Source organism: Myotis yumanensis, unplaced genomic scaffold (assembly GCF_028538775.1).
Source record: "Myotis yumanensis isolate MYYU_CA2020_CCGP unplaced genomic scaffold, mMyoYum1.0.hap1 SCAF_11, whole genome shotgun sequence".
In the NCBI taxonomy this organism is placed as follows: domain Eukaryota; kingdom Metazoa; phylum Chordata; class Mammalia; order Chiroptera; family Vespertilionidae; genus Myotis; species Myotis yumanensis.
The window spans coordinates 9,034,791-9,058,623 of NW_027223762.1; positions in this window are offsets into that span (position 1 = coordinate 9,034,791).

A 23,833-nucleotide genomic window follows, 5' to 3' on the forward strand; every position below is an offset into this window, starting at 1 on the left:
CCCCAAACAACCCTAACTGTTCCTCATTCAAGACCTTCTTCCCAAACAGCTGGTCCTAAAGATGAAAAACTGTGCCTCACCCTAGCCAGTTTGGCTCAGTGGATAGAGCGTCAGCCTGCAGACTGAGGGGTCCCAGGTTTGATTCTAGTCAAGGGCATGTACCTTGGTTGCGGGCACATCCCCAGTGGGAGGTGTGGAGGAGGCAGCTGATCGATGTTTCTCTTTCATCTGATGTTTCTAACTCTCTATCCCTCTCCCTTCCTCTCTGTAAAAAATCAGTGAAATATATTTTTGAAAAAACTGTGCCTCTAGGGAGTTTTCAGGACAAAAATTGGTGAGCACTGAGTCCCAATGCAAAGGAGCCAAGAGCAGTTCAGAGTAATGGGAGATGTTCAGGGTCCCACCCAACACCACAACCCTCAACTCCCATGGTGGTGGTGGGAATTGCCCAGAGGAGACACCAGAACTTTGTAAGTAGAACCCAAACACAGAGTTTGATCAGGATAACTTAGCTTGGGCAGATGCCAGGATTCATTTCAGTGGTCAGTAAAGGAAGAGTAAGGAAAAATGGTCCCACATTAAGAAGGGACAGTACAGCTCAGCTCCACAACACACTATGGTCACAGGGACCCGGCTTTTTTTTAGGAGACCTCAAGCTTGCAGAGGGTCTTCCCCACTCCTTCCCGGAACAACGGGAGCTGATGTGCACAACAAGTACCCACATTCTTTCCATAAAACTTTCCTCCACACATATAAAAAAGCAATCCTAAAAGAAATCACCCTTTCCCATTGGAAAAATGATAAGTGGAGGTCCATTCCTCACCAAAACCAGTGCAAAAAGTAAGAGAAAGGGCACAGGGAGCTGGGTTCTACCCCAGATAGTGCCACTCACAGTCACACCTTGGGAAACTGGCTCTGGCATCTGTGAAATGGGGCCAGCTGTGCCAGTCCACCTCACAGGGTTACCGTAGCCAGGGCTCCCACAAGCACATCTGTTCCCCTCAGCTCTCTGGTGTGAGCTTCTGGAAGAGCCATGCCCTGGGGAAGGCAGCGGGTGCGAATCTGAGTCTGCAGTCGCCCCTGGCCCTGCAGGACCGGCCCGGAGGCGGGCTCCTCGGGAAGGGGTCCTATGTCACTGACCTCCCCGTCACCACGCACTCTCACCACGCAGCCTGCGTGTGTTCTTTCCTAATTTGGGGCCGTTCCTCCTTATTGTTTTTACACTGATGACTGAAATTAATGTGTGGTATTTCCCAACAGCTAAATCATTATAATCAAACTCTGCAGCTGCCAGATCTGCTGACTCAAACCCCCTATGAATTCATATGATATTTGCTGGGTAATTACAGAACAGAGGTAATTATATTCATGACTCCATTACTTTCATAATTCCAGAGACCCAGAAATCACTAAAAAAAAAAAAAGAAAGAAAAAAAGAAAGAAAAGAAAGAAAGAAAAGAAAATCCTGACAGGACCAAGAGAAGAAATTCCTTCAGTAATGACCCTAATCCATCTCTTATCCTGTTTGTCCCTTCACATCTTACTTTCTTCAAAACCATCTCCCATATCCAAAGAAACCCAAAACATTAATTTGAAAGAACACATGCACCCCTATGTTAATCGCAGTGTTATTTATAATAACCAAGATATGGAAGCAACCTAAGTTCCCATCAATAGACAAGTGCATAAAGAAGTTGTTGTACATACATACAATAGAATATTACTTGGGCATAAAAAAAAATAATGAAAATCTTCCCATTCAAGACAGTATGGAGGGACCTAGAGGCTATCATGCAAAGTGAAATAACTGAGAAACTTATTTCTCAACTGAGAAAGACAAATACCACATGATTCCACTTATTTGTGGAATCTAAAGAACAAAATAAATGTACAAACAAAACAGAAACAGACTTATAGATGCAGAGAATAGACTGATGGTTGCCAGATGGGAGGGGGGTTGAGGGACTAAGTGAAAAAGGTGAAGGGATTAAGAAGTACAGATTGGTAGTCACTAAGTAGTGATGGGGATGTAAAGTGCAGCATAGGGAGTATAGTCAGTAACATTGTAATAATCTATATGATTCCAAGGGGTTTACTAGAATTATCAGAGGATCACTCATAAGTTATATAAATGTTTAAGCACTATGCTATATACCTGAAAGTAACATAAAATAATATTGAATATCAACTGTAATTGCAAAAAAAAGAGTAGCTTCTGAGCTCCTCAATGAAGGCAGAAAACAGGGAGATGAAACACAGACTAAAATGTAATGCTTAGTTAGCCTTTGGGTTGCCTACATCAATGTGCATTAGCTATTGTATTCCTTACTATTGTACTAGTTAAGCCCTAAATGTCCATGAGTTTTCAAGGGCTTAACACAATGCAAATTTATTTTCTATTCATGTCACAGTCCAATTCAGGTGCTTCTTGTCAGGCACCTGTCATGTGATCACTCAGAAACCCAGGCTCCTTCTATCTTGTGGCTCTGCCCACTTTAAATACGCAAAGATTTCTCTAATCAGCTGAAAGGTGAGGAAAGACTTTTTCAATACCTTGACTCAGACATGACACTCATTGATTCTGTTCACCTTCCTATTGGCAGCAGCCTGTCACAAGGCACCACCTAAATGCAAGAGTCCTGGTGAATATAACCCTCAAGGGACAGCCACTCCCAGCAACAGATCTATGCTATGGTGGGGAACCCATACCCTAGCTGATCACTTCTGCCAATGATGTCATACTAGCAGTCCCTGAGTGAGCATCCAAGGTATTTATGAAATGATGAACCACCACATGCTATATATGTGCAATGCAAATAAAGGGACAAAACAAATATCCCAAAAAGATGACAAAGAAAATTTACTCACTGTCCCCTTCTGTTAATGTAGCATACAAGAAAGATCCCTTCACAATTCCCTCTGAATGTAACCCTGTAGCCATTCCTGGGATGGGTAGTTAGTCCCCTTCCATCTCCCACTCCTTTTGTGCATCTGTCACAGACAGTGCTGCCCCTCAAAATTCTCCCATTGGAAATCCTCTTTAGGGATCGCCCACCCCCACTCCCCACCTTTGGGGCCTTGGCTGTCCTTCTCTGCAGCAATGGGGTATACCCGCAAAGGTGAGTGACACCAGCAAGGATTCTTGCCACTGGTCAAAGGGGTGGGCCAAGCGACAACTGAGCCTAATTAAACTGGAGAAGGAAGTTCCACAGATGGCATCTCAGGAGCTGCTCCTGGAGACAGTTGTCCCAGGTTTGGTGGCAGCAAAGGAAGCCCAGTAGCAGAGACCGTGGAGAGCATAGCAGGATGGCCGAGTCTCTGGGTCCTGGAGAGCCACAGTGAGGGCCCTGCAGTTTCCCGTAGACCTGGAGGGGCCCCCAGGACTGAGCTGTGGTTGGCGGCATCAGGGAACCTGCCTGCAAGCAGCTGGGGTGGGAGGGGTGGGGTGCTGAAATGAAGTGAGGACTGGCAATGAGGCCAAACAAAAGAGAATCTCTGGAAGGGTCCATGTGAAGCATCTCATCACGTTGGAAAGTCCACTGCCCAGCAGACAGGTGGCCCTACCCCTGCCTGCAAGCATGTGGAACACAAAGGAATCCTTTCCTGTTTTTGAAACTCCAACCTAATGGCTACCCTCTAGTTCCCATTCTGAATTTTCTACTTCAGCAGTTTCCTTTTGGTTTGTTCCAGAAAATAAATAGAATTACATTTTACTGGGCTTTTTACACTTGAAAACCTCTTCAACAAAATGCCGTTTTCCCCCAGAACTGCTTTCAGAGCTGGTCACACACCCATGGAGTAGCGGTCTTCCCACGTGACAGCACCCCTCAGCTCCGGAGAGGACAGCCAGTGAGCACCTGGCCCAGGTGGAGTCCTCACGTGGGAGAGGGGAAGGCAGGGTGCATTCTGGGATAAGAATAAGCATCTCCCAATTACCAAGGTGTGAGGTGACCTTCCCAACTTTCTCACCTGGGAAACCCTTGGGATTTCCAAAAAGTTGGGGGAAACTTTTTGTGTAGCATCACAATATTTTTTTTCAAAATGCAATATTTAAAACAATATATGAATAAGCAATAATAAAGAACAGGTTTAGTTTCCTCGTGTGTGTGTTTTTTTAAATTCCTCTTCAAGAAGAAGGGAATGGACCTCCCTCCTCTGGAGCCTCGGCGCTTCTGCAGTTACCCATGTTGTGTCCCATCTCTCCTCCAACCCCAGCCGTGGGAGCCCAGCTGAGAAAAGAAAGGCCTCAGAAAGCTCTGAGCTCCCAGGTTAGAGGCGCCACTGTCTCACCCGCCTCGCCCTTGTCACACCTCCATCGACAGGCAGCTCGGTGAGTCAGCTCCTTAGTCCGTAGCACACAAGGGCAGCTCATTGGGAAGCGGACAGGAACTGCCACAGCAGGCAGGTAGGAATATCGGCCCCAGTGAGAGGTGAGCAGGCAGGAGGTCTGAAAGCAGGTGGCAGACGCTCCAAATGCCCAGTGTGCTGAGCGGTCAAGGCCTGAGCAAACAACCTGAGGCTCCACGAGCACCGGGTGGGCTTGGAGGGGGGCCGCCTGAATGGACAGAGGACAGTCTGGCAAAAATATGACAGGAGTCGGTATTTGCATTTGGAGGAAAGGCGGACAGAGGCAAGGGTGGGAGATCGCACCTGGAAGGCAATGCATGGATGGCCGGCGGGCCACACGGGCCCTGAGCGATCTAAACAGGAGGGGATGCCCTGACCGGTTTGGCTCAGTGGATAGAGTGTCGGCCTGCGGACTGAAGGGTCCCAGGTTCGATTCTGGTCAAGGGCATGTACCTGGGTTGTGGGCACATCCCCAGTAGGGGGTGTGCAGGAGGCAGCTGATCGATGTTTCTCTCTCATCGATGTTTCTAACTCTCTATCCCTCTCCCTTCCTCTCTGTAAGAAAATCAATAAAATATATTTAAAAATAAATTTAAAAAATAAACAGGAGGGAATGTGACCAAGCTGTGCATGTGGAACATGGTTGTGGGGACCTGTGTGTGTGAATGGGATAGTGATGGAGGACACAGGCCATGAGGAGACCAAGGGGCACCCCAGGTTCTGAGCAGGAATGGCATCGAGGCAAGGCAGCTGGCTGGCCAGGGGACCAGGGCTGTCAGCTACATCACCACACTACGGCAGAATGGCAGAGCCAGGGGACCTGAGACATCTTCACATCCCGCTGCCTGTGTTTCACTGGCTGGCTCTGAGATCCGGGTGGGGGTGGGTGGTGGAGGTCCACCTGCTGACAACAGGCCAGTGGGACAGCCAGGGCTGCCTCTGAGACAGCTGGCTCCCAGCCCAGGAATCCCCCTGCCCCGAGCTCTCTCTTGCTCCCTCCCTGCCCCATCCTGCAAGGTTTCCAGCAGCTGCCCTTGCCCTCTATCGGGGTCAGCAGGCTCTCCCATTTCTCTGAGCTCACCTGGCGAGTTGGCCTCACCCACTGAGCCTGGGCTGCGGCAGGCAGTGGGGCACCTGCCTGGCCCGCAGGTTGGGGAGGTTCGCGCATCAGGCTTTCAGAGCACTTGGCGATGCAGAGATGAAAGACGTCATCGGAGAGCAAAGTACAGCCTTTACAGGCTCCATCTTCCTAATTGAGGAAAATGAGGTTATTTCCAAATCCTCTGTGATGCGACGGAAAAGGTGCTCCATGGGCCCGCACTTAAGGATTCTCCCCCGCGGCTCCTCGGGGCTGAGACAGAGGCTGTGTGGGGAGCACTCAGCTTCTCCGCTCCAGGTTGGGGCCCTCACAGGGACGCTCCTCAGCCTTCGCGGCCCAGACTGGCTCCTGGTGCCTGGGCCCCGGGAAGGACCGCCCGACAGACTTCAAAGCTGGGCACCTCCATGCGACGCGGAGTCCTCCTCCTCTGCTCTGAGTAATTGGAACAAAACGACCCAGGTAGTCTGGCTGTAACATCAAAGCAGCGGATAATAACCTCACAGATGAATTCAAGAGTGAATGCATGCACAGCCACTGCTCAAGTCTGAAGTGTGCCGGGGTTTTTTTTTTTTTTCAGCTTCAGAACTGAGCAAGGAGAAAGAGGAAAATCACCGGTCCCCGTTTTCTTTGTTAAGCAGCTGCCTCCCTGTCAGGCCGCAGCCTTCAGGTGATCAGAAGTCTGGTTCAGGAACAATGGTGAGGACGGGAAGAGCAGGAATAGGACTGGGGTCAGGGGAGAGCTCCCTGAGGGTCGGGCACCATGATTGACATGTCTCTGCACGAATGAAAACGCTGGCCCACCTGCAGGTGCGTGGAGACACTGGGTGAGGCACAGAGGGGTGCTCACCACTGAACAGAACCTCTGTGATGGTTCGCCCGTCACGGTCATAGTGCAGAGGCTGGTCATCCTCTGTCACCTGCCAGGGATGGCTCCCTTTAGTGAGGCTAGAAGACTAAATGTGAGTATATATTTATAAATAATAGAGCTCCCAAAGCAAGGAATCCAAATTGGCTAACGAGCTAATACATAAACAAACAAACAAAAGCCTTCAATGGCCGGCAGCTGAAGTGTTGGGACATTCCTGAAATAAATAACAGAACCCCGTTCCGGGAGGGACCTCAGAGTTCGCAGTCAATGGGACCCAAGCACATGATTGTGGTACCCACCATGGCTAGGAGGTGTCTGCAAATAGCACCTGTGAGATAATAGAAAGTAGACATTGGTCTCTGCCCCCACTTCCTGGCACAGAGCTACTGAAATCCTTATAATTCCTTAAGTGGTAAGAGCACTAGGAACATCTTTTGCTCTGATCTTTGGTCTGGACTTGTCCTTGACACAGGGCTCCTAAAACCCTTGTAACTTCCTGGGTGATGGAAGCGTCTTTTGTTCTAACGAGGCAGCTCTGGGTGTGGTCCTAGAGGAGGGCTGGTCACCAGAAAGACCAAAGCCATGATGAGAAACTTGCAATGTTCAGCCCACCTTCCATTCACTTGAGGAGGGAGAAGGGATGAAAATGGAGTGAAGAATTAATCATGCCTAGTGATGAAGCCTCCATGAAAAGACCCAAAGTGCAGGGTTCAAAGACCTTGGGTTGATGAAGACAAAGACATGGAGATGTGGGGAGAGTGTGCATCTGAAGAGGACAGGGAAGCTCTGTCCTCCCACATACCTTGCCTATGCATCTCTCCTATTTGGCAATGAATTGATGATCTAGTAAGTAAAGGGTTTCTTTCTCTGACTTCTGTGAGCTGCTTGAGTAAGGAGGGGGTCAAGGGAATTCTAATCATAGCCCATCAGTCAGAAGCACAGGGGCAAACCTGGCCTTGAAGCTGGGGTCTGAACTGGGGTCAGGGTCAGTCCTGCAGTGCTGAGCCCTGAACCTGTGACATCTAATGCTTCTCCAGGTAGATAATGTCAGAACTGAGCTCAACTGCAGGACACAGAGCTGTGCTTGGTGTGGGGAGAAACCCACATCGGAATTGGATGGAACCAGCATCTTAGCACCATTTGGAGCACAACAGAGGCAAAGCTTTAGAACATGCCCTGCCTCAGAGCTACACCACCTGCCATGGGCTGCTCTCCACCCTGCCTGGAGCCATCCACTCAGCTCCACCTGCCTTTCCTCCTGGTCTATCCAAATCCCCTGGGTCTTCTGTTCCTTTTTATCTTAACTCCCGGCTCACCATTCTTAGACATGGCCTGCTGCCAAAATTTAATTTCAACCCCCCCTTTTTTGGTATAACCACAACTCTGTAGGATTACATGCCCAGTTAATTCAACCCATTCCATAGAAAACAAGGGGGCTCAGAATATAATGACTCTCTTCAGTAAGGGAACATATGGGGGGGGGGGGGGTTATTGCCATAACTGATAGGTGCATCCCCTTGAGAAATCAAGGGGCCTTTAGAAACATTATGACCCTCACACCAACTCTGTGAAGCAGCACCTCAGAACCCTGACTCTATGGCTAAGGACACACATGTAGGGTGATCTGCCCCGCTCACATGCTGCAGGGCTACAACCCAGCGCTTCCTAAAACTCACACTCTTCCCCATTCACCTTACAGCCTAGTGGCATCTTTACAGCCTGTTGTATGTAGGTTCATCTCATTGACGATGGCCTGGGCCTCCTTGGAACTGTCGGGACCTCACAGGGTATCTGTGTTGCTCACAGACACCAAAAGGTGTTGAAGTTCTAACTCCCAGGACCTGTGAACATGACCTAATTTGGAACTAGGGTCAAGTTAAGATGAGGTCATTAGGGTGGTCCTAACTCAATATGACTATGTCCTTATAAAAGGAGGAAATGTGGACAGAAAGACAGTCATGCACACGGGAGGATGCCATGTGAAGGTGAAGTGGGGATCGAGGTAATGCATCCATGAGCCAAGGAGCACCCAAGATGGCCAGTACACCCCAGAAATTAGGAAAGAGGCGAGGAGCAGAGCTTCCCTCATTGTCTTCCAAAGGAACCAACCCTGCCAACTCCTTGATCCAGAACTGGGAGACTAATTTCTGTTGTGTGGCAGCTGCCCAGTTTGTGGCACCTTGTTAGGGCAGCCCTAGCAAACAAATACACCCCACTGTACTCACTTCAACCTTTTGTTCTCATTGCTTAAGTCTATGCAACAGGCCTGTTGCCCCGGGGCCTGCAGCCCAGGACAGAGCCAGAAGAAAAGTGATGGCACAGTGTCCAGTCTCTCTCACTTCCTCCCTTGTACTGAAAATAGGTAAGTGATGGTTTCTGGGGACTCTCACAGTCATTCCAGGCCACACACACACACAACCTCCGCAGGCGCAAGGCAAATCTAAGGGCCTGGGTCACCCTCAGCACATCGGGCAGAGGTGGAAAGGCCAAGAGAACCTCCCCTGTTACCTAAGCACCTTTCCTGCCTTCCCTGCTGCTGGGATCACCAGCCTCCTGGGCAAGCACAGCCAGCTCCAGGGCTGGCTCACACCCCTCCCTTCCATAGCCCAAAAGTCATCTCCAGGTGCCCTCCCAGCCTCATCAGAGTGGCACACTGCTCCTGGCTGCCAAGACTGACCAGAGCAAAGAGGCTTTGTTTTGATGCTCAATGAAGTTCTAACTCCCAGGGCCTGTGAACATGACCTAATTTGGGCACAGAGACCTCCCTGTCCCTTAGCTCTTCAGAGGGCCCCTACTCCTCCCCTGGAAATGTTCACTGCCTCCCATCTGGTTTACAGAAAGTTGCTGTTACTCTTGATCAAAACGTTGCCTTATCTGTGCACCCAAATTTGGAAGATATGTGGGAGTTCCTGTCACTACGTTCTGGTTCTTCTTTTTCACCGAGCAACACAGACACCCTGTGAGGTCCCGACAGTTCCAAGGGCGCCCAGGCCATCGTCAATGAGATGAAGAGCAACTGGGACCCAAATGAGACAGTTCATATAGGCACAAGGTCAGGAGCCCAGGTATCCTTATCAGAACACTCTCCCTTGGTCCAGGGTTCCTCTACCACCTGCTGTGTGTTCTTGTGGGGTCTGAGCAGAGACGGGAGGAACCTGGTGAGTCCAAACAGCAGGAAATCCCCTTGGACTCAAAGCTATCACTCAGGAAACATCAGGCCGAATGATTTCTACAAAAGCCTCATTTTGATTGTGACCTAGACCAGCGATTTTTAACCTGTGTGCCACAAGAATGTTTAAAACATGCAGTACCTGACTATTTAGTCAGGAGCACTGACCTCTTTTCCCCAGACTGCCAAATAAAAAAATGACAACAGCCAACACAACAATAGCCATCCAGTGTGAATGAATCAAGATTATACCTATTTTCTCCTGTGTTCGCCGCAGAATTTTGGTAATTAGTGTATGTGCGCCATGAGATGAAAAAGGTTGAAAATCGCTGACCTAGACGTTCAATTTTAGAATTTTTGCTTCAATTTTGTGACTGATTGTCCATATGATAGCCTTATTGATGGGATTTTGTGTCACTGTTATTTTTGCTATGAAGGGGTGATTTTTTGAAAAGCTTGTCAGTTTGGTATGATTGCCTCCTTTGTAAGCCAGAAATACTTTTGTTCCTACTAATACATATCTGATTTTATAATTTACTTAACACAAACTCCTGTAGAGCCCACGCCTCTTCCAGGAGGTGATGGCTGATGTTCCATTGCTTTGTGTTCAGTCGGTTCCTGCCTCCTGCCCATGGGGTGGCAACACTCACACACGGGAATTAGAGGAATTAAATGCAGGGACGGGTGATGGAAAAGCTCCTCCGCCGGATGAAGTATGTGGAGATTTATCAGCCTCTCCAGGGCACGCTGAGCCTCCCCAGGTTACCTCTGAAATGCACAGGATTTGGGAGGGATTAGGAGAAACTTGAAAATCTCTAAGACTGCAAGAAAACAATTAATGCCTCAGAAAATAGGACTCCTTAAGGCAGGTTAGGAATGTGCCCATACAGTTTAAACAAGAGGCAGTTGAAGAAAAGAGAATACTGTAAAGGGCCTTTGAGTCCAGCGTGAAATCACCTCATCTCATCTACGTTTTCATTCTTCTAGTATTAAAATAGATCAATTGCTTCTTCACCATCAGCCTCCTTCCCCTTCATTTCTACTCCAGGGCCCCATCCCTGCCTTTGTCTATAGAGTGTCCATCAACTCAGAGAGGTATGTCTTTGATAGGTTCTCCATGGCCCCCTGTCATTGTCAGAGCACCCAAAAAGGTGGGAAGGGGAGAATGCAGGGAGCGTAACAGGAAACCAGGTACCAGCCATTCAGCCACATTTCTGCCCAGTGCCTCCAATGTACCCTGCTTTGTTTAGTGTCCTCTCCGTCTTCCCCATCCCCATCCCTGCAGGCAGGCCTGATGCATCCCTGCTCTCTCCCATCTCCCCACATCATACATCATGTCTGCCCCCATGTAATTACCCCTACCAAGAAGGCTATCTGAACACCCCATCCTGTAAGGTCCAGTTCAGGTCTCTCACTCTGCATATCTAGCCTCTTTCCAGTCCACAGGGAGCAACCCTTCCTCTAAGAGCCTGCCCAGGTATGCAAGGCGATTCCCAGAGCATTTAGATTTGTATAGAAATTTATATTTTCATGTGGACATACTTTATCCTCAAAACTCAATTATAAGCTTCCGGATGTCCATGTGATGAGTATGTTGTTAATATTCAACAAACATTTATATGTGGGAAGGGTGGTGGCCAAGTAATTCCTATTGATTTCTTTTTTCTTATTGTTGATAGTATTACAGATATCTCCCATCCCCCCCCTTTACTCCCACCCACCTCCCCACCCCCAGGTCTTCACTACCCTATTGTCCCTGTCCATGGGCTATGCATATAAGTATATAAGTTCTTTGGTTTATTCCTATTGATTTTGATAATAGAGTAGGGGGACTTGAAATGGGAAGCATGTGGGTAAAACATCAGAATAATCTAACACCTTATTACTTCTGTACTTCTGCTTTATCATACTTATCCAGCATTTTGACTGATGTTCCAATATTCCTGAGATGTATATAACACAAATATACAGGTAAGTACAGTACAAATTATGTTTGCCTATATACTAGGCTCTTGACCAGGTTCTAGGGGCAAAATCGTGGCCCAGGTATCACCCCCACCAACACATCATGGCTCACCTTTATCTGGTATACCTGAAGACACAGACTGGTCTCACCTGCTCTTTCTCCATCATACTTTTCTCAGAGTTGCCCTGAGGCTCTGCCCTTCACTACGTGGGGCTCCATGACCACCATCCATCTCTATATCACTGGTTCTCCACTCCAGCTGGGTTGGTCTCACCCTTAGATGTCACTAGTCTAGGTGGGGCCCAGGCATTATTAGGAAAGCCCCACTTGTTTCTAACATGCAGCCAGTGACCTGCTGGTCCGGGAAGGGAGGCTGAGGAGGCCACTCACACTTCCTTTCATGGCCCTTCCCTTTGTTCTAGACAGGCTGATAGTGTTGAATAGACTCTACCAAAGACAGGTGGGCAACTACAAGAAAAGATAGTGTAGATATCTTTAAATGAGATACAATATGATGTTCCTAAAATTCAAGAGAAATAACAATCTCTTCCCAAGAGATACTCTCACAAGCACTACCCCCTTACCCACAGTTCCTAACCTTGCTTCCCAGTGTCAGGGTGGGACAAGTCCATCTTTTGAAAAAGCAACCCTTAAGGGCTCTTCAGTTTTTGACCCTCCACACACTTTACACCTAGAGGTTGGCCTCAGCTTTGCAGCCAAACCTTCTGTTCAACAGGGCAATCCTGAGACATTATTTTTTCCATGATCTGACTTATTCCATCTAGGATAACCCCACGCCAGGGTGGTGGCTCTCCGTGGTCACTTCCTCTGGACCCAGAGGAAGCTTTCACACCTCACTGAGATAGTCTCAATCCTCACTCGATCTTTCTCTCTCTCTTTCTATCTCTTTCCAAGAACATATAATAATTTTTAGGTACAGGAGACAACACAGTCTAAACCCATAGTAAGAAGAAAAACATTTTCCTACAGGCCACATGATCTAGGAAGAATTTTTTTTCTGACCACCATGAATATTCCTGCGCATCCTCTGCAGAAAGTGACAGGTCTTGTCTTCCGCTTCCAGACTATGCCCAGGGCTCTGCCGATGCATCAGAAATGACTTGCTGAACAAAACCATGTTCCCTCGAGGGTCACACTTATGCACCCAGAGACCCTGAGAGCCGTGGTTTATCAACCCTGGCTCCATAGTAGAATCACCTGGGGAGCTTTGAAAAATTATCCATGTCTGGACCTCATCCAGATCAATTAGAAGAGAAGCTCTGGAGAGGAGGCTCAGGCTGAGAATCACTCTTGCAGGAGCTTTGAAAGTCAAGTTATCCTTACCCTGCAACCGAAATTCCTCACCGTGCAGTTCCCTCCCTGCACTCCATGGACAGAATGGAGGGATATATAAGGTTTATTTCTCGTCCCCTCCTCCCCACCCCAATTGAGTAACCCTTTGAGGGAGGGTAAAGAGTAGATGTATTTGTTCTCCCCATCATAGGCTGAACTGTGTCCTCCCAAAATTCATGTTGAAGACCTTATCCCAAGTATCTCAGAATATGACGGTGCTGGAGATGGGATCTTTAAAAAGACAATTATGTTAAAGTGAGGTCATTAGAGCGGGTCCAAATCTAATATGACTGGTGGCCTTATAAGAAGAGAAAGGAAGTGTGGATACAGAAACACACAGAGGGAAGACCATGTGAAGCCACAGGGAGAGGAGGGCCATGTACAAATCAAGGGGAGAGGTCGCAGGAGAAACCATCCCTGACAACACCTTGATCTTGAACTTCCAGTCCCCTGAACTGTAAGAAAACACACTTCTGTTGTTTAAGCCAACCAGTCAGTCTGTGGCACTTTGCTATGGTGGCCCCAGCAAACTAGTACAGCCCTTTTCTTCAAGGAGATCTGACCAATGTTTGAGACCCCAAGAAGATTCACAGTGAGTTAACAAGATGCAAACCTAGGTCCTAACCCTGGGAAGCTGGGGAGATTCTTTCCAGGGCTAGAAGCATAGAGATCTCTCTCTTTTTGTCAGGAACACTTCAGTTGGAGTCTCACTAAAGGCAAAAAAAAAAAAAAAAAAGGTATGTTTTTAAGAGCCCCCAGGTCACGTACATCCCCAGGAGCCTAAGAATGCTAACTCCAGTTCCCTCAGCAACCCAGCTGTCCCTGGCCCTTGATGGGTTGGAGAGCTGTGCTCCCTGCCAGTCAGCACCACCCCGCCCTCCACTCCCCCAGCCAGCCTCCCATTCACATTGGATTCTGGAGCTCCCCGGGTGTGGTGTAAAAGGCATGAATGCTCTCAAAGCAGCCTCTTCATCCCAGAGCCTGCGACTGCGACAAAGAGGGCATCTTCACCTGCGAATTAGCTTGATTTTCCCAGCCGCCTCTGCTGACTTCTCCAGCAGAAGGCCCGGCCTCTATGCAGGTGGTGCCTCTGAGAGCCGGGGCGATGGATGTTCTCTGCTAAGAGGTTTCTCTTTCCCAGGCCAGCGGGGAAACATCCCCTTTCAGTGGGCAAAGTGAAAAATGCCCTTCCAGAGCACTGAGCCGTTGGTATCAATGTCTAAATGAACCTTGATTAGAACTATAAAAAAAGGCTACCTGACATGGAATTGGACCATTCTTCATGCTTAAAGACACTGTTAAAATCCGGTCAATAGCGAAGTTAGGAACCCACGGAGAAAGGCAAACATTTTATCTGCAAGCTCCATTTTATTGCCTGGTAAGATGAGATCACATCAACCTCTGTCCTTTTCAAAGATGAAAAATGGAAAGTTGCCCAAGTACCCCAACGCCACTCAATGTTTCCCTCTCAGATTTACTGAAATTCCCTAATGCAAGAGTCACTCTAAAGAGATCATTCCACAGACTTGCTCCAAGCAGGATGGAGAGATGAACTCAAGTCCCCCACACCCGTGAGGTGGCTCCATTCCCATTTCCTTCTCTAATCCTAATGTTCACAGCACTGTTTATTATCAACCAGTTTATAGATCTCTGGTTAATATTTGCTTAGGGCTTATGTTGATTTCTCAATACATGCAATTTTCTGGTCTCATCTTTATCTTTAAGGATTAGATTGGATCGAGCCGCCTTGTAGTAATTTAGTTTTTATCTTATGCCTTACAGTTTTATGTTCTTGTAATAGCACTTGCTTTTCCCTTTTTTATTTAATTAAATATATCTTATTTCACAACTACAGCATTTTTGTTTCGTGCTTATTTATTTAACAGCTGGCAGGGTGCTGGTGTTTTGTGGAGGGAACCACGCTGGGTATTTTTAGAAATTCAGAAGTTGGGGAGCGCACCAGCTGAGAAGATAGAATAGGTGTCTCAACTTGGAAGATGAATGCTTAGAGATTAAACTCAGATTGCCTTGGCTGCATGATGGCGCTCCATAGATTAAGTCCTTAAAACAAAAATAAACAAACAACACTAACAAAATATATTGAAAAGTATGCTCAAGAAAGATGTTCCAAGACTGTGTCTTTGCCCTTCTGCGGAGCAGCTGGCTCGTTCATCGGCTCTGCAGGAATCCCAGGCACTGCTAATGTCCCAGGGTTGCATTCACCACAGAAGGTGCTATAGATTTACAAAGCTTTCCAACCATCTGTCTCCAGTGCCCAGCTCCACTCAGCAGTCCTATGGACACAAATTTGGATCCATACAAGTCGCGTACAGGTGTGCACGTACAGGTGCTTCTGGCAAAAGGATGGTGGTGTATAACTTCCTTCCAATATGGACAATGATGGATTCAATTGCTGGATCCACAGCCCTGCTCTCAGCCTGCCAACCTCACCAGGCCCCTTCCAAGCTTGAAGCATCAGCAACAGCTTCACCCGGCCTGGGAGCTAAGGTGAGTTGAGCAAGGCACGTGGGACACAAAATTTAAGGAGATGCTCACTTTCAAGGTCGAGCAAATTTTTGCACAACCCTGAGTGATGCCTTCTTAAATTTTGTGTGCTGGGCACCTCGCTTAAGCCAGCCCTGTGGTCCATTGTCACACTGCGGGTCCCAGGTAGAAATCACTTGGAGCCATCAGCTAAACATCTGTCCTCCATCCTGGCCAGGAAGCCTCTGTGCCATGCTTCTCCCTGTGAGAAGCACCATCATTCTCTCTGGTTCCCAGCTAACAAACCTCTTGGAAGAGAATATCTTTCCCACTCATCCTTCTGGGCCACCAAGTCTTGATACAAACTTCTGTTGTGTCTCCCCTTCTTTCAAGAGCCACCATTTTAAATCAGGCACTCATCACAGTACAGCTGGGTTATTGTACCCATCTTCTAAACAGCTCCATGCCTGCAGGTCTACCCACCTCCAAGCCATTCACTGCACAAGCTGTTTTCAGAGCATATAGTCCCTGAAACAGCAGCATCAACATCACCTAGAAACTTGATAGTAATGCACATTTGCAGGCTCCATCCCAGAATTACTGAATCAGAAACTCTGGAAGTGGTGTCCAGCAATGAGTTCTAACCTGCCTTCCAGGTGATCCGATGTACACTCATGTTTAAGAATCATGGTTCTATATTACACATATTAAGCTAAAACCCATGCTAGTTTGTAGCTTAAAAAAATCCTTTATTGTTCCCCTTGAGATGAAGATCAAACTCACTAACTAGGTTCTCCACGTACCTTGCAACTGATCCCATCCTATGTCACTGGTCACATGGCTCACTGTCCTCTTATTCATACCTCAAGCTCAGCCACGCTGCTCTCCAGACTGACTCCCAGAATGGAACAGCTTTCTCCACAGCTATCTTCTGTTATCCAGAAATAACCATATCATTTTGTTGAAAAGATGCCCACAGCAATGTTCAGAATCCGGGGGATGGATTAACCATGAAGGAGCAGTGAACAAGGTTGGGCGGCGTGGACAGGAAATTATCACACTCAGCGTGCCTACCACTGGCCAACCCTGTTGTCAATTAATTTCCCTGTGACATCTCATTGAACTCTCACACACAAAAAATCCTAAAAGGAATTGATGGAAGCTAAGACGCCAGTATATCCAAGTCCAAAATGAATCTGAAGGAGAGAGACTTTTGGGGATAGAGAGTGGAGTAGGAACAGGTGTGAACAGATGAAAAGTAGGAGGGCATCCATGCTGGCCCATGCCAAGCCCATCCCAAGGGTCAATGTCTTTCTTCAGTGCCCTTCTAGGATCCCAGCATTCAACAACCAATCCAGGGCCCATCCTATAAATGCCTTGATGCATTTCCATCCTTTGCTGACTGTTGTTGAAGCAAGAAAGTCAACGGGGCCCTTGTCTTAGGCTTTTGATTCAAAGACCAGATGCACCATTTTTGCTGAATGAGGAGAAGCAGAACCAGCTCCACAAAGAAGATGGGAGGGGCCAGAACCAGTGTGTGAACACAGTATTTGATGCCAAGTTTCCCAGCCACAGGCCTGCCACTCACAAGTCAGCCTGTGACTTGACTAGAAGCAGCACCTCCCTATGCACTGCCAGACCCCAAGGACTGGCCTTGGCTTTGTTGAGTTTGTGCATAAGGCGGTCACTGAGTCAGCCACTCTCTAAGGGCCCATCTGATGTAAATGTCTGAGCAAAGCATTCTGGTCAGGCCAATCCCCCTTCTGCCTCTGGGCTTAATAAAGGGGTCACCTAAAGTTCCAGTAGCAGCAGAGAAGCTGTCATTAAGCCAACTCTCATGTCCCAGCCACTGCCTGGTGCCCAGAGTCTCTGCTGGAGCCCAGCAGGGGCTGTAACTTAAGGCAGTGCGGGGAGGGGGCTGCTTTTGAATTTTCACTCTTGTAGTTTGATGCTTTCAAGAGTGTTTTGCCTTTCAGATTTATTTCGCCAAGTTGCTGTTAATTGTGTTTTCAATTAGTTATGTTTAAAACATCTTGAGATTTGGGCAACTGAAATTGCAGTGCATTGATAATTATTAAACAGAGGTTCTAATCCATTATTTATTAAATACATTTTTAATATTAATGCAGAATCCATTGTCACTGCCACCATGAGTTTGGCCGTTAAAGAAACAGCTGACGAGAGAAAACTGAAGCTGCGGAATTCTGAAGTGAAGGCCTGTGGAGCACAGCTTTCTGGAAGAAGAATCGGCAGCTGCTTCGTTTATGTCTGTTTTATCAAGGCTTTGTTGCCTGAGAGACAGAGTTCCCACATAATAGGTACTCAGCAAATGTTTATACAGGGAATGGATGGATGGATGAATGAATGAATGAATGAATGAATGAATTTAAGGGGGATTAAACTAGGAAAGACTTTAAGATTTAAGATCCTTTCTGGTTTTATTTTTTAATATGTTTTTATTGATTTTAGAGAGAGGAAAGGAGAGGAGTAGAGAGATAGAAACATCAGTGAAAAACATTGATCATCTGCCTCCTGCATGCTCCCTACTGGGGATCAAGCCTACAACCTGGTCATGTACCCTGAATGGGAGTTCAACCAGTGACCTATTGGTTCATAGGTCTACACTCAACCACTGAGCAACCCCAGCCAGGCTATAGAATTTTTTAAATCTAATTAAACATAGGGAGAGTCCAAGGTTTCTATTTGGGACAACGAAAGGGATACAATGAGAAAGTAAAGCAGTGGAAGGAAAGGGAATCTTTTTAGAATTCACACCAGTCTTAGACACAACTCAAAACTAATGAATCACTTGATTCATATTACCAATCACCACCTCTAAATCTTTAGGAATCCAAGTATGCAAAAGTGACATCATGCAATCCCCTCTTAGTCTCACCAAAATCCCTCAGAAGTTTTGAGCCCCGACTCCACCTATCTGCCCCATCTTCTTTTCCAGAATCTTCATGGCCACTGAAGACTGGAGACCCTCTGCTTCTCTGAGAACCTTAGCTCCATCAACTTCTGACTTTCTTAGGCTCTGAGCATACATGACCTGGGAACTGTTAACTTGTCCTACTCAACCATACACCCTATACATTAAACCTGTACAGCCAGGGCTCCTGGAAGGCCACAACCCATCCCCACCCCCACCCACAGATTCTAGCAGGCCCAAGGTAGGGTTGAGCACATGATATTTTGTCTGGTAATTTCTGATTCCCCAGGGACACTATCAGCCCTAGGGGTCCTCCACTCTCCCACTCCTGCTATGACTCCAGAGTAGTTCAGCCTGGCCAACCCCAGACAAAAGCTCTTATTATCTTAGCTCAGGTGTGAAGAACCTTTTTTCTGCCAAGGGCCATTTGGATATTTATAACATCATTGGCAGGTCATACAAAATTATCAACTTAAAAATTAGCCTGCTATATTTGGTCAAACATTTAATCAACTCACCCCTAATGCCTTGACAAGGCCAGACCAAACTATTTCTTGGGCCTTCCATGGCCCGTGAGCTGGATATTTCCTGCCCCTGATTTAGCTGTTTAGTGAGGACATGGGTATAACAACCCCTGGTTCATGCAACCTTGCAGGTGAAGAGAAAAGAGAGGGAGAGGAGGAAGGTGAATGAGATTGGTTAGATTCAGTAACCCTCTGCCTTGCCTCTCAGAGACAATCCTGAAAATACTTTAGAATCTTTCAGATCCAACACCCAGCGGATGTAAGACTCCATCCCTGTGCTAGGGAAAGTGCAAATGAGAGGGATGACATCGAAAGGTGAGAAGTGGCCACGCCTCCCTTCAGATAAGGTGTGCCAGGCAGCAGACTCAGAAGGAAGGTCTGCAAGGGCATGAAGATGGTGCCCTGCAGGACATGGAGCTGCAAGGAGTGAACAAGCCAGGAAGCTGCCTCCATCCTCTCAGGCAAAATCCACCTCTCCTTTTTTAATCTTCTCACGTGTTTTTATCTCTATTTATTTTTCTACCTGCTTCACAGATGTAAGCTCCTTAAGGCTATGAACCTGAATTTCTCACCTTTGTACTCTCTACCATGCCTAGCAAAGGGCTTAGCACATTGTACACGGTCAACAAATTGATGTTGAATAAATGAGCAAATAAACCCTATGTTTAAGAAATTTTATTTACTATGAAATAGTTGAGGATTTCATAAATGAGCTTCAATCCCTTCTAATCCATCATCAAGTTGGCAAGAAAATATAGAACAATACAGTGTCAAATACTGCTAAACACTATTACGTGACTTTCTAAATACACCCGACAAACCCAAGGACAACGGAAAGAGCAAAGGAGTGAAGTAGGTACAAACTTGAAGGCCACTGCATGACTGTGTGGTTTTCAATTGTGTCTGCTATTTGGGTCAGTGTCTTCCAGGAGGGACTGAAGGTCCATTAATAACACTTGAATTTTAGGGAAAATCTTTTGAAAGGAAAATGTTGTGCCTTGTGACTATTCTGTGTCCTTGGGGAAAAGAAAACTAGGGAAAGAAAAACTGCAGGCAACCCACTCAGGAAGAATTGGGTTGGGGCCAGGAAGTCCAAATGAGAATGAATTTAGCATCAGTGTTGCTAGAACTAATTATCAGAATGATTCTTGGTACATTTTTTTAAGAGAAGGAGGGAGGAAGGAAGGAACAGTAATCTTCATTAAATTTTCACTAGCCAATAAACAGTTGGCTATTTCTTTTTTTAGCTACTGGATGTACTATCATTTTGCTACTGAGACAGGTAGGCCACTCTCATAATTGACATAAATCCAATGACTTTTAAATAACAATGACAACATAAATAATAATACATGTAAATAATCTTTAAAATTATATGATCTAAGTTGATGTGCATATTATACTACTATTTTCCCATTCTACAGGTGAGAAAGTGAGGCTCCCAAAGTGGTAGATCTGGGACTCCAATGCACATCTTCAGGCTTCCCTACTGCTTTTTTCTCCTCTGTGTGGCTTGGGGAACTTTCTAATGGCAGACTCCCTATAGGTCTGGGAAATGGTAGCAGTTCTTATTCCCAAATGAGATCTGTGATGACCAAGGTCCTAACTCACACATAGAACCAGAGGTATAGATGCCCTCGGGTCTCTGCTATCCAGCTGGGACTTGAATTCCACAATTAGCATCCTGACATGCCCACTTTTTCCAGGTTGGGATTCACAGTGGAGTTGACCCCACTTAGAGGCCACAGAGAGGTTTAGTCTGGAGCTGGGCTGCCTTATGGTCCCATCAGCAAATGGTGCATGGTTGGAACCCAAGAATCAGAGAGGAAACACACTTCAGCAATGATTAAACCTGCAAAGAGCAGCTTTGATGGTTTGTTCCTAGATTGCATCTCCAACCCGTGTGACCCCTGCCCTCTTAGCTTGCTGCTGCCAGCACAGTCACTGTGAAATGAAGAATGAAGACAGTTAACACACAGGCTTGTTGCGAGTGTATGCTGGAAAAGAGAGCGTGGACAGCACTTGCTAATGGAGACCATCCTATCTTAGGAAGGCAAGCCTGGAGATTGACACACCCTGCCTCTTCCCTCCTCACAGTTGACCTTGAACCCCAGCTATCAAGGGAAAAGGAAGGATCCAGGACTCAGTGTTTTACAAGTCAGGGTTCTCCAGAGAAACAGAACCAAGAGGATGGAGAAAGAGAGTTAAGAGAGAAGATTTAGTGTAGGAACTGGCTCACGTGAGAATAAGAGACTAGGAAGTCCCACAATCTGCCATCTGTAAGCAGCAGAATCAGGAAAGCTGGTGTTATAATTGAGTCTGAGTGTAAAGGCCATAGAATCAGGGGCTCCACTGTCCAAGGGCAGGAGAAGACAGACATCTCAGCTCAGAAAGAGAGAATTCACCCTTCCTCCACATTCTGGAGACACCCACCCCACTGGGTGATACCTCCCCCTTTGGTATCAACAAATCTCTTGACTTGATCTACTGAATTAAATGCTAACCTCTTCCAGAAACACTCACAAACACCCAGAAATAATGTTTTACCAGCTCTCCGGTCATCTCTTAGGCCAGTCAAGTTGATACATAAACTTAACCATCATACTCAGGATGCCCCCCAGCATCAAAGCAAAGCTCCAGCCAGCCTGTGCCACCTGTGGGTGGTCCCTGACACAGGGAAGCACATCTGTCTGTGGGTGCTGATGGCATTGTGTTCCACTTCTAACAGTGCCCATCCTGCCCTATTCTGACAATGAAAGTATGTCTTTAATGAAAACCCATCTCTTCTCCCTGGACCATACTAAACATCCTAATTTCTCTTTCCCTCCTCTGCAGTCAGTAACTTCAGTCTGCTGGCAGCTAAATGACCCAGTTAAGACAGCCTGGCTGGGAGCATGGCCAGCCGTAAAGCTCGCCCTGCATTCACCGAGGATGGCCCTCGCAGCCCAGGGCTATTACACGTCGCATTACTTTCTAGTCTGTGCCCAGTTTAAGTTTCTGGGTCGGGAACTCAGGAGGCTGGCAGACTCTGGATCCCCCAAGGGGAGCCAAGATCACTTCAGTGTAACCTTACCTATCACACAGTTCCTCTCCCCCCAGGCCTGCATGAATGAGCTAAAGGTTTATCTTGTTTATCAAAGAAGCAATGCTTTCTCTTTTAGAGAAACACACTGAAATATTTATGGAGGAAATGATGTGATTTATGCAATTTGCTTCAAAATAATATGAGAGTGGGGAGTGTGCCCATGTTGTGGGTGAAAGGCTGGGCTCGGGCAAGTCTCCACGCAGACTGGGTAACAGTAACATAGGGGGCTCCCTACATGAGTGGGTCTGCCTTTGCATGAGCTCAAAATTCTCCATGAAAAAAATAGCATGATTTCAAATAGCATGCTTGAAAGACTGAAGTAAACAGTTCTGAAAAGGCACATTTTGAAATAAGGAAAATTCCAAGATGCACTTGTTACCTCGCTCACTAACTCAGACCGTTTCTTATTCATTGTTTAACCCTGTTGTTACATCCAGGGTTTGTCAGAGAACTCCCATTTAATTTAGCCTACATCTGGGTTTCAAAAACAGTCCCTCAGGACAGCTCCCAAGTTGCCAGCCAGGTTGAAATCAAAAGCCTTCTTGGCAGCCGGTGCACAGCCCCTTCGCCCTCAGCCACAAGCAGATGGCTTTGCTTGTGGGCCCATTGAGAGAACGCAATGACCCTACCGTTTGCTCTGTGTCCTTCCCACCTGGCTGGCCTGCACCCCTGGGCTCAGGCCAAAGCAAGAAAGGAGAGAGAGAGAGGTTACGGTTGTGTTGGTGACTCACCTGCTCCGGAAAATGTTCTAATTGATGGAAAAACATAGGAATCTTTTTCTCCATTGACCAACATCCATATTTCAATTGCTGTTTGGACCCTGGCACCATATCTCAGGTTCATCAGTTTACCTGCCCACAATGTGCCCAAATGACAGGCCTGCTCCTTAGAGAAAGGAGCCTCCTGGGAGGTGCTGCTGCAGCAAGCCCAGCTCTACCGGATCTCAGCCAGGGCCCCACCACCGTGCTTGGCGTTTTTCTTCTACACCTGGCTGATGGCTGGAGCCCCGCAGATCCCCACCCTACATCTGCACGGTCATACCTTCTTGTTCTCACTCCAGCATGTCTCAGCCATGAGAATGCCATCTTCGAACTAGATCACCCCATTTCAACAAAGATAACATTTCTAAAATGGGTTCATATACACATTCACTGGGATTTGAGTCTGAGAAATGAGTACTTGCATATGCATACAAACCACATTGCCCTGGGCAATTCTGACTACAGTTTCTACCCAATTACACTCAGGATCAGCACTGACAAACCCAGAAGTGACCCTGGAGCGCCAGGAGGTGGGCACAACGCAGAGCAGCTGCAGCAAACACAGGCCTCACTGCTTAGCCCTCTGCCTCCTTGTCTCAGTGCGCAAGAAAGGTGAGTCTCAGAAAAGTGTGTGAAGGGGGAATATCACCATCTCAGGGCCTGTGTGCTTCAAAACCAGGGCCCAACAAGGGCGGAGGAGGAGTGTTTCCATAACAGAAAGAGAATAAAGACAGAAGCTGCACCCTCCAGGGACAAAGTCCACTTTCCCTGGTAGACCTCTTCCCTTCCCCCTGGCCTGCTGCCTACTACCTGGGTAACGGATCAAACTATCAGAGGGAGAAGCTAGGACAGAAGACAGAGCTAGAATCGGGTAAGATGTGACTGCTGGGCACATGAGGTGCCCTTGCCTTTTTACACCTCATCCAGGAAAGGCAGCCTTCCTGTCCACAGCAGCCCCTGGGAAGATCAAGTTCAGTGACGCTATTGGATGGGACATGCACACACCCTGATTTTCTGGACAGGAAACTGCTACCAATATTTTTTCCAATCATATTTTTTATACTACATTTCACATCCACCTGGTGCAATGACAGGTTCAGACAAACAAGGAAAAAACACAGCTGGACAATCGCCATCCCATTGAGTCTACCCCTTTGGGGGATCTATCCCCAGGATTCAGTCCATTCTAAGTGGGCATCAGCCTTTGTCTTGGATTCTCACTAGATGCCAGATATTTAGGATACA